This window comes from Mixophyes fleayi, chromosome 3, assembly GCF_038048845.1.
Source record: "Mixophyes fleayi isolate aMixFle1 chromosome 3, aMixFle1.hap1, whole genome shotgun sequence".
Classification (NCBI taxonomy): domain Eukaryota; kingdom Metazoa; phylum Chordata; class Amphibia; order Anura; family Limnodynastidae; genus Mixophyes; species Mixophyes fleayi.
The window spans coordinates 324,841,098-324,853,770 of record NC_134404.1 but is presented as its reverse complement, the minus strand read 5'-3'; positions in this window follow the sequence as shown (position 1 = coordinate 324,853,770).

Here is a 12,673-nt window from a genome sequence, read left to right as displayed (position 1 = left end):
TGAGCCACCTGTTGCTTTTGTTCCATACAGTGCCGCCCGGTTGACTTTTTCTTTTAATGTTTTTCTGTCTTCCTTTCGGAGTTTCCTGTGTCTTGATTGCAGTTATGTGGGTTACAAGCAGAGTCTGGTACCAAACTACATGCCTTCAAGAACAGAAGACCAGAAGATTATTTTTTACATTGTTATAGACATTTATAAAGGAAGAGATGAGGAGTGTGTGTATTTTGCTAAATTGAATATATTTATATAAGAGGTGTGCTTTTTTTTTCAGCCCTACAGACCCTCGGTCTCCCTGTCCATTATACAGGGACACAGGTATGGCAAAGTTGCTATATAGTATGGCTATTCATTCGTTTCCCAGAGTCCAGGGTTGGTAACCTCTAGGAGGGGGGGGAAGCCACAATTATTGGAATTCAAAATTTTATTTAATCTATTCAAAATTTCTTTCAAAGCTTCAACTTCAAAACTTCAGGTTTTGGAGAAATGATGTTGCTTCATTTTTGATACGAGAGCATCAATATTGGGGCATTTTGATGTCAGAGCAATTTGGATACATCGCCGTATCTAAATATATTTGGGGGTAAAAGGTAAAAAAGCTCCCTGACCCCTGAAATAGAGGCTGTGGGGTCAGTAGATGCATTGACCGCTGCAGTTGAAACACCATCAACCTGATCTCTAGCCGGTCTACCCCTTGTCTTCTGATACATGAAGCAGTCGAAGTCCCGGTGTCGGGATGATGTCAACCAGAAGAGACTGCACACTGCTTTTTCCAGTCTGAAATACACTGTGTTCTGACACTGTCATTCACTCCTAAAGTGACACATTATGGTCACTGGGAAACACTTTCTCTGTCATACAAGGGTCCTTCAGCTGAAGCTCTCTCATGTGACGAATAAACACTGTCACTGTTTGAATCATTCATATATCCACAACATTGCATTTGTGAGGCTGGAAAAGTAACATTTAGTCATTTCCATGTGACCTCATAACCCCAGAAAACTTTCTACATCACTTTGCCTGTTACCTAGTTCAGTACAAACAGAATGATTAACATTCAAGTTCTCCCATTTAGATTTTCATTAGGTCTACCGATGGTATTAACTCCTGACACAGTGATGTCTGACAATTTAGTTTGAAATGAAAGTTGTTTTTTTTTTCTTTCAAAAGCTAGATAAAGGTGAACATAAAGAAAGAATGGCATATACAACATATAATTCTCCTGCCATTTCTCCCTCTAAGCCTTCATGCAATAAAAATGATTAAAGTGTTTCTGAACAAGAGTTATTCTTTGTTGCAATCAAACTGCTATGATGTAGAAACACTGACATTATATCACTTTCATCAAGGGGATAACATCAGAAATGTGTGCAGCAGAAACTAGAGTTCTAAGTTCTGATACCTTTTCCTGGTTGTCCGTCCGTCTGTGTGGTTAACTGTGTTGCACTATTTCCTACGGCCACTGGGTGGCAAGCAAGGATCACTAACAATATTTATCAGTAAAACACCCTTTAATCTAGAGATGGTCACTGACGCCCGTGTTTTGGTTTTGTATTCGGTTTTGGATCTGGATTACCGTCGTGTTTTGGTTTTGTTTTGCTATTTAGTTGGAAAATCAATGTTTTTGGGCCTAAAATAACCCAATTTAGTGCTCCACCTGTTTCATAGATAAGTAATCTAATTGTAAAGCTAATTATCAAAAAAAAACAGTTTAATTCCTGGTAGGTAGGCCTTCATTTATTCTACACACAAAACAGATTGTCTTCCTCTCCATCTATGCATATTGGCAATGCAGCCATCGTCTTTGGATGTATATTACACCCTACACTTATAGTTAAATATGTAAAGAAATGGAAAAAGGTAGTTTGCTTACTGTCTCTATAGGCCCCCCTCCACTTGTTGAAAAAAAAAAAAAAAATTCAACCGTTATAGACTGTACAATATTATGAGAAATGGACAAAGCCAGTTTGGGGTCACTTTGTCTATGACACCCTACCCTTAAGGAGAAATTGCCCAAACAGCAGCCTTTCAAGACGGTACGTGATATGGAAATGCCACAAGTCCCTTTCCTCTTTGGGGGTAGATTGCACCCTACACTTACATAGAAAGTTTTAAAAAGATGTTATCGTCATCATCTTCAGCTTCATCCTACCCTCATCAGTGTGTACGTCATCACAGACTATCAATTAATCGCCGCTTGAATCCGCCATTAGAGAACAGTCAGTGCTTGGATGTCTTGGATGGTGAAGGCCTTCCTCGTGGAAGATGTAGTTCATTTTTATAAACATAATTTTCTCCACATTTTTGGGAAGTAACCTTCTACGGCGATCACTGACTAAGTTCCCTGCTGTGTTGAACACTCGTTCAGAGTACACACTGGAGGGTGGGCAGCTTAAGTATTGCAAAGCAAGTTTGTACATGGGTTTCCAAATGGCCTGCTTTTCTTCCCAGTAAGGAAAGGGACTGTGACATTTCCATATCAACTACCTCTTGAAAGTAATCCTCCACCATCCTTTGCCCACAACTCCATCCAATACGAGTATAAACATGCAAAGTGACAAATTTTTTTGAAAAATCTTCAAACCAGCCCAGATGTTAAATTGTTCTGGTCTGCTCCCTGCATCTTCCCTGCTTTTTTTTGGAAAATGTAATTTTTTTACGAGCAGCAGCAGCTTGAGAAAGTGAAGCAGGACACGTCGTCAAGCCGAGGCCCAGTTCAGCGGCCAACTTGCTGAGCATTAGCTCCTTGCAAAAGTTCACATCTCGCTCATTTACAAGTAAAGACTCAATGAAGGTCTTAAACCTTGGATCAAGCACAGTGGCCAAAACGTACTGATCCGAGTTCAATATCTTAATAACTCGGGGATCATTGTGAAGCGAATGAAGTACTTGATCGACAAGGCCAACATACTTTGCTGAATTGCTTGCTTTCAGCTCCTTCATTTTCTCAAGCTGCGTTTCCAATAGTCTAATTAAAGGAATGACTTGGCTCAAACTAGCAGAGTCTGCACTCACCTCACACGTCACAACTTCAAATGGTTTCAACACCTTGCACAGCACTGAAAGGATTTCCCACTGTGCAAGAGTGAAATACATCCCCCCTCCTTTCCCAATGTCATGGCTTGTGCAATATGCTTGGATGGCTTTGCGCTGTTCCTCCATCCTCTGAAGCATGTACAGGGTGGAATTCCACCGAGTTACCACCTCTTGCTTAAGTTGGTGGCAGGGCAAGTTAAACTGCTCTTGGAGCTGCTGTAATCTCCTACATGCTGTGGCTGAATGCCTGAAATGGCCTGAAATTTTACAGGCCACCGAAAGCATCTCCTGCACCTCACGGTTATTTCGTAGGAAGCTCTGCACCACCAAGTTGATGGTGTGAGCAAAACAGGGAATGAGTTGGAAATCACCCAGCTGTAATGCTCGCACTATATTGTTGGCGTGATCATAAATTACATACCCTGGGGAGAGTCCAAGTGGTATAAGCCATGTATCAATCACATCTCTCAGTTTGCGTAACAAATTGTCAGCTGTATGCCTGTTAGTGAAGCCGGTGATACAAAGAGTGGCCTGCCTGTGACAAATGTTACGTAGTGGTGTACATGCTGCTGCTGTTCCTGCTGGTGAAGGTGAATGACCAACCCAGTGGGCTGTCACAGTCATATAGTCTTTGGTTTGGCCACTTCCACTTGTCCACATATCTGTGGTTAAGTGGGCAGAATGGCATTTTTCAGCGCAATCTCTACATTTTTTTTTACACACTTTTTTGTATAGTTGTGGAATTGCTTTGTGGGAGAAAAGGTGTCGCGATGGAATTCTGTAACGCGAACGCAAAACCTCAATTAACTGTAAAACCAGCTGCGTTTATTGTGGAGATTGGACGCAGATCTAGCACTAACATTGCAGCCATGGCATCTGTGATTCGCTTGGCGACTGGGTGACTGCTGTCATATTTGCTTCCCCTAGCAAATGACTGTTTCACAGTTAATTGCTGAAATGTAGGACTGCTCATTTTCTTGACCTGCCTCTGTGCTGACGTTTCACCCCCAGCAGCAGCAGCAGTGGGATGAACGCTTTCTTCAGAGGAATCAATAAATGCGCAGGAGTCATCCAACCTTAAGTGGAATGCTGGGCTAACTCAGAGCGCTACTGATTATATTGATGAGGATGGTGTGGTGGGTGTATTTTGTAGCCATCGGGATGTCGGTGAGCGGAGGGTCTTAGCTGATGATGGAGTGCTTGTAATTTTTTTGGAAGAACTTTCAGCTTTTCCCAACACTTTTCCATGAACTCTCGTTAAATGGCGTAACATAGACGAGGTTCCAAGATAGTTAAGGTCCCTCCCTCGACTGACTGTGGCTTGACATACACTACAAATGGCTATACAGTTGTCTGGATTTGGGTAGAAATAATTCCACACATAAGAAGTGGACTTTTTTGTTTTATGCCCAGGCATGACAATGGCCTTTTTCTTGACATGTGCCAGAACTGCTGCCACTGTTGCAGGACTTACACAAACAACCTCATCCTCATCAACATCCTCATTAGCGCCCTCGTCGCCTACACAAATCTCCCCCTCATCCTCTTCTAATTCCAAAGTGGCATCCTCAATTTGTGTATCACCAGCTAAACTCGGGCTATTAAGGCACACATCAGCAGAATGCTCACGATTAGACATCCCACTGTTGGATGGACTCTCCACAGGGATTGGTGTCATTTCTGAATCAGAGCAAACATTATCCTCTAATGCCTTACTGTTATTTTGCAGCTCGGCTTTGACACGTAACAGTAGTTGTGCACCAATTGTAGACTCTGTAACTTTTTGGGATCTGCCACTAATAGCCAAAGGTGAAGGCCTCATTCTCTCTTTGCCACTGCGTGTGTAGAATGGCATGTTTGCAAATTTTTTTTTTGTTTTGGTTTTTTGGACTGATTTTGAAACACTGTGTAGTTTGACATCGCCTTGCCCAGATGACGTACTGGGAACACTAACATCAGGACTGGTGACAGAACCTGGTTGCTTATTCTGATCATATGTGGACTGCTTTGAATCCATTCTGAGCCCAAAGCACTCGTAGTGCTAAAAATTATTTGGTAAGATACTGCTGACAGATAGTAATTTTGACAGCCAGAAATATTTCTGCACAATTATGGGGGACACCCCAAAAGCACTGAGTGCCAAATATTGAAAAAACAAAAAAAACAAAACTCCTCTATCCTCCTCTCTTCTATAGCGATTTTTGTTAGCACAATTGGATTCAGAATATTGTATTCTCTGTCCCTGCTCTAATCAGCCTGTGACTACTCCCTGCTCTCTCCCTCTGTCAAATGGCGATGGATTGCTGTGGAGGCGTGTATTTATAATCTTCAAGTATTGCGAGAACCGAGCCCCAAGATCCGACGACGTCACGATGACGTTCGGCCTCGATTTGGATTCCGAGCGGGAGAGTACTGAGCTATTCAGCTCGGTACTCGGATACCCAAAGTTTGGGTGGGTTCGGTTCTCGGGGAACCAAACCCGCCCATCTCTACTTTAATCTAAAAGGCAATTTGTTCAGCTATTCTGGATTTCCTATACCCCACATAAAACAAAAAAAATACAGGAATTCTTCTATATCTCCAGAAGCTGTGGGTACAGACCTGCAAATTAAATTTTAACCTAATAGATGTGTTTTTTATCCAGATTATTTAACCACAGCAGCCTTTGATGTACTGATGAACATACAAAATGTTTTATATAAAACAGCTACTTACAATAATTACAAATAAAGAGGTATAGGTAAAAGTCTCCATACCCATGGAGTTTGATACTTAGGTTTAGGTGAACTGAACCCAAAATGGACAATGTAATTATCCTAACTAATTGGAGTCATTTACTGTTTGCCAAATGTTAATGCTGGCTTGTTTTTGAGAGTGTTTAAGTTTAAGTTTAGTTTGTTTATTAATGATGCCACTGGCCTCTTTCCCACTAGAATAGTTGGTGACTGTAGTGAAGTTTCAGTGGATTAAAACTAGAGATCTGAACTCTCCCGCCCGTTCGGAATCGAAATTGAGGCAGAACGTCATTGTGACGTCGTTGCATCTCAGGGCTTGGTTCTCGCGATATTTGAAATGCATAAATACTAGAGATGAGCACTGTTCGGATATTTCCGGCGGGCAAAAATTTTAAAACGAGGCTCTGTCGTCCAAGTCTCCCGTCGAATCTCGCGAGGGGTGGGAGGGAGGGCCCAGAACAATTCCATCTTGTACCTCTTTTTTGGCATTATGTGCTCAAGCTACCTCGGTGCAACCTTTTGGCCTAAAAACAATATTGTGAGGTGTTCAGAATAGACTGGAAATTAGTGGCAATGATTGTTATTGAATGTTATTGAGGTTAATAATAGCGTAGGAGTGAAAAAAAAAAACACAACTGGTTTTTAGCACTTTTTATGCTTTTTTAAAAATAAATCAGAACCAAAACCTTTCGTCGGATGTTTTGGCAAAACAAATCAGAACCCAAAACCCAAAACACTAAAAGTGGCCCGTGCACACCCTTAATAAATACACGCCTCCACAGCAATCCATCGCCATTTGACAGAGGGAGAGAGCAGGGTTAGGTCACAGGCTGTATTAGAGCAGGGACAGAGCAATAATTGTATACCTTATTCTTTCAATTATTATTGAAATTCTGCTACCAATTCTATTAGCAATTGTTAGAGCAGGAAGAGAGGAGCATAGAGGATGCATTTTTTTCAATATTTTGCACTACAAGTGCTTTGGGGTGTCCCATATTCCCCAGTGTGAAACAATAATTTTTCTGGCTGCAAAAAGTCATATTTAGCAGCACTAGTAAGTGCTTTGGGCTCATTAAAATGGATTCAAAGCAGTCCACATATGAGCAGGATCAGCAAGCAGGTACTGGCACTAGTCCTGATGGTAGTGTTCCCAGTACGTCATCTGGTAACGCATATGTAAAAGTACATAGTCTTTTTAAATCTGGGGGGGGGAGAAACATGCATACATTTTTTTTTTACCATGTTGAAGTGAAAAAGAAGTGTAACTGAGGAAAAGTAAACTGCCGATTAAAATTTTTTTTTTTTGCCAACATGCCATTCTACACATGCAGTGGCAAAGAGAGAATGAGGCCTTCACCTTTCTCTATTAGTGGCAGATCCCTGAGCCGCGAGCTGAAATCCAGCTAGATTTTACCGTATTAACTATAATAGTTTTAACGCCGCGGAACTTTGGGACAATTGAATATGCCCCTAAAAGTGGTGCACAACTACTGTTACAAGTGAAAGCCGAGCTGCAAGAAAAGAGTAAGGCATTAGAGGCTAATGTATGCTCAGAATCAGAAATGACAAAAATCCCTGTGGAGAGTTCATCCACCAATGGTATGTCTTATCGTGAGCATTCTGTTAGTGTACCCATAAAGAAGGGCCCCTTCAGCAGTTCTGCTGCTGTGTGCCTGAACAGCCTGAGTGTAGCCGGTGATACACCAATTGAGGATGCCACTTTGGAATTAGAAGAGGATGAGGGGGAGATTTGTGTAGGCGACGAGGGCGCTAATGATGATGTTGATGAGGATGTTGCAGACAGATACCAAATTGCCTTTCTCAATTTCTATTTATATTCTACAGTCTATAACGGCTGAATAGTTTTCTATTTTACTCCTAGTGGAGAGGGGGTCTGATGCAGACAGATACCAAACTGCCTTAGTCCATTTCTATTTAACGTACAGTCTGCAGGCTGATTTTTTTCTATTTAGCTACATGTGGAGGGTGTAATATACACTCAAAGACGATGGCTACATTGCCAATAGTCAAAGATAGAGGGGGAAGACAACCAGGTTTGTCTGTATAATTTGCAGGCAAGTGTTAGAATTAAGGACGGCCTACCAGGGATTAAACTGCTTTTTTCATACTTTATTAGCTTTAGAATTACCTCATTTATCCAAGAAACTGGTGGAGCACTAAATTAGGTTATTTTAGAGCAATTTTTTTTTATTTTTTTCAAAAATAGCAAAATAAAACCAAACAAAACCAAAACACGAAGGTAATCCAAAACCAAAACATAGGGGTCAGTGACCATCTCTAATTAAAACAAATAAGTTGCTTGTGTAATTCTCCCTCTGGCCACTGGAGGTACAACAATGTCCAATCACAAGAAAACATCTATATTACTAAAGAGAGTAATAATATTGTGTGACTGTATTCAATCAATAATCCCAGAAAAAAGCCAACAAGAGAACACTGTGGGCCTCATTCATTAAGAAATGTTAAACAAACATAATGTTTGAACAAGGACTGGATGTGAAGATAATTGTGATGAGAATGGGTCTTATGTCCACTCTGCTCTAACAGACGAGACGCTGCGGGATACGTCTAATACATATGTGGTATATAAAGTCACAAAAGAGTGCACAGAAATAATAACAAATAAAATATTCAATTAATGTCACCTGTTAATATTATAGTAATTAATGATAAAACAATAAAACATGTAAAAGAGTGAGGTTCTTTGCTTTCCCCCTATAAAATACATTTATTAGGATATCATTAATGTCTTCTGGACGTAAAATACATTTTTACAGCTGCTACTGATTACACACATGTTCTAGCTGCATACACAGCTGCCATCACTAGTAATCATCCCTTACCCCATCACGAGCCGCGGCGGTACTCACAGCCGCCGCGGCTCGCTTCCTGCCCGCTCTAGAGTCCCGGCCGTCACCATGATGACTGGGACGTCATTTCCCCTCAACCCCTGACCGTTGCCAAGGCAACGGCTGGACACCTCTTCAGCGCTGCGTCCCGGCGGTGTTGGTAGCCGGGCGCATGCGCGCAACAGATAGCCGGTAGGCTGATCTAATGAGGAGGGCTGGATTTACAGGCATTAGCCTGCAACTGTGTATTTCAGGGTCAAGCCCTGATTGGCCCTGTTCTGTCTAAGCAATTAGCCTGCAGGAGTGTATCAACTCCTGATTGGTTTGTTTGAGTATTTAAGGCAATGAGGTCTGCTGCCTCATTGCCGGTTATAGCGTCCAGTCTGCCTGTCAGCTAACCTGCTCCTGCTCCTGTTTAGTATTGGTGAAAACCTGTTTGGACTGATTACCTGTGTATGACCCCTTGCCTGGATTTTGACCCTGCCTGTATGTTCTGTGACCCTGACCTTCTTGCCTGTATCTGGACCTTGCTACCGTGCTTGTGACCCTTCACCCTGGATCGTGTATTGGATTCCCTGTCTGCTGCCGGCCCTTGACCCTTGCCTGGACTTCACTCCGCTTACCTGGGTTTCCCCTAGTCAGTACGCACTTCACGACCCTCTGCTAGTCTGCGGCCAAGTCTGTCCCCACCACTAGGGGCTCCAGTGAACACCTGACTGGCAGAGCAGACTCCGGGTTGTGCTGTACCGGCTAGAGGGGTTCCTAACATACCCCAGGCCTGTAGCTGGTGCAAGTGATACAACTGAAAATTTCATACCTTAAAGTTTGAATCGGACACTACTGTGTTCACTCGAGCTTGGCACGCCCTGACTGTACATTGACTACGTGCATACGCCCAGTCCCATCTCCGTTCCACCCCTGAAATCGTAGGCTGTAGGAAGGGTGGATTGAATGTTGCTGCGTTCTCTGGTGAAGATTCAAATATTATCCATTAGAGGAAAAATAGTCTTGCGCACTAGTTAGTAATATCCCTGGTCTCTGCAGTGGCCTAGGTAGGACAGGCGTAAATTATTAAACAATTCATGATTATTAGGACACCGTTTAGGGATGTAATAAAGTCAATCAGTCCTAGTAAAACCAGATCAGTCATACAAATCTGGACACCTTTGAATTTCAGATTAGCATGGCAATCCAAAATAGCCCCAGCTTTATGTTTAGCAGATTGTTCATGTAAATGGCATTGATACAACAATTTATGTATCGTGGCTGCTTGGTGTGTTCCACAGAAAGGTCAGTATGAGATCTTCTGGCCAGTGCTGCTCACATTATAGGAAGTACAACGTGGTTACTCCCACTCAAAAGAACATTAATAAATTTCACTCGCTGAAGACATATTTTTAATACACTTCCAACACATTTCCACTACATTAATCCTGTTATTTTCATAAAGGTTCACAAAACTAATTTCACTGAGGACAGGACGATTGCTGTGCACGGTAATTGAAATAATAAAATATTGAACATGTTTGTCATAAAACTCCTGTTCATGCATCATAAGGAATAATGCAAAACTTGCTGTGAAATAATAGTATATAGAGGTCCCTTTGGTGTTCTGCGGTCTGTACAAAGCACTTGTACATGGGTCTTGTGCTTCTATATGGCTACTAAAGGTCTTGGTGCTTTATTTCACAGTAGGCAGTTCATTAGCATATATATGCATATTAATATTTGTGCCTATGTATCCTCCATACAGGTACAAATCACACATTTGAACGTGGTTATTTAAATGGCTATTTAAAGAGGGTTTTTTTTAATGTTTGGTTTGTTCGGTGATCTCTCAAGATCCTGACAGAATGTGAGGGTCAGTTTCTAAGAACTACCTTCTATTTGCTAATAACAGAAGGAAGGAATAGCTGACACGATTTATCTTAAACATCTGGCTCCTTGTCCCAGTTTAGATGGTAAAGTAGAACAACCACTTAGCCAGTGACGTTTGTGCATTTTCTTAACCACTTATACTGCTTTACAGAGTCTATAGTACAGCGTGTTCCTCCGAGTGCTAAACCAGATCTGTCAGTCTGAAGTCAAGGAAAACACCGGTCTTCTATAACTGTAAAGTAGGTCTTCCCTAATAAAAAGCAAAAGGAAATGACCAGTGCTTGACAATCATTATCCTGGGCATCAGACATTATAGTACTCACATGATTTCATTGACATGTTTTAGCAATCATTTCTTTCTGTTTTTTGTTAGTCAATTACATTCCCATTTATGTATCTATCAGGAAAGAGAAACATTTTCTAAACTGTTCAGCAAAATATTCAACTCATTCCACATTTGCCCACAAAATTCCACCCACTTTGCTGGTGGAATTTGGCCTTAAGTGTTGCCTGTCCCACTCAAACCACACCACACGGCAGGATGAATGTACTGACGTCCCAAGTCTATTCATAGATTAGAAATTCAGCAAAATGCAAATTTACAAATACAGGGCCTGGTTTAGAAGTGCGCAGTTCTACAACGCATCTGTATTTAGACTTGCACATATCAGGCACTTGTGGCCCCTTATACTTGGAGACGTGTCTTGTATCCAACATGTAAGTGCATGGAGACACAAAGTTAAGAATGCCTCTTGGAAATGTGACTTATTGTCATTTACATGGATCTTCAAATATATGAAACCAGCTCCTGACTCATCCAGATTTAAGGTAGAACACATCTTAAAGCAGAGGGAGGACCAATCAGAATCCGCAATCTCTGTGAAACTAGTAAGACTTTGTTCTACCCACTTACCCAACTTTTTATTTGTCCCCTTTGCTACTTGTTATAAATAAAGTTGTTCCCTTTTGAATGGTGGGTTGAGATAATTTATTTATTTTACATCACGGGGTATATTTTATCAAACATTATAAAAAAGTAAAAAAAAATGGATGTGTTGCCCATAGCAACCAATCAGAATTTAGCTATCATTTAGCACAGTGAGGGGCCCTCCAGCCTTCAAGGGGGCCGCAACAGAAGAATGAGCCTCCTGCTCGGAGTATGTCACATGACGTCCCTGCACTGTGCAGAGGTCACATGATGCAGAAGTCAAGAACAGCCGGCTCAGGGGGCCGCCCACCGCTGATCTAGTACATTCTAGAAACTGATAGCTAGAATCTGATTGGTTGCTATGGGCAACACCTCCACTTCTCCTGTTTAGAAGGTTTGATACGTCTACCTTATTGCTGCTTTTTTCTTTTATACATTTTTTAAACAAATCGCAGGCTGTGACATCTCTTGAGAGATCTGCAGCTTAAACGCACAATGCCATCTCCTAATTTACATGCCATTATGTTCTTGTTATATATATATATAATATATATAACAATAAATAGGAATAGAGTGTCAGGCATGCGGGAGATAAATGCTCTTCTAAACTCCTCCTAAATTATACAGGTTTGTTGTGTTTCCTTTGGGTGATAATGCTTTGACTGCCAATATTGAATAAATAAATCTACTGTCACGATCGCACAATTATGTTAAATCTTATTGGGAGTCTACAGAAACCTACAGAGAATTGAGATATATGCATTATTTAAATTTCCCTTTGCATCCTCAGTATGCATAATCAATGCCTAATTCTTAACCACACTATGCATAATAATAGGAAGTCAATTGTTAGTAGCAATGCCTATATTTAGCAATGTCATAGTACATTTACTGTAATACGTTATGTATTATACTGTATATAAATAACAATGTATTTTATGTAGATGCTAAGACCACACATATATGGTATATCGGTTTAATTGAAACTTTGGGTCTTGCAAGTCACAAGAGGGAGATACAACATTATCAACTGAAGTTGGTTGAAACGCAACATTCTTAGATCCAGTTGATGTTAGCTGTAGCGTGTCAAGTTACTATAGTCTGTATCCAATGAAAGTCTTAAGGGATTGTGTTTTGTATGGGGATATCAGTCAGTGCAGTGATCTCATGAAGAATCAGCCTTCTGTATTCTAGAACAACTAAATAGGACCAATTTAATGACGTGTTTG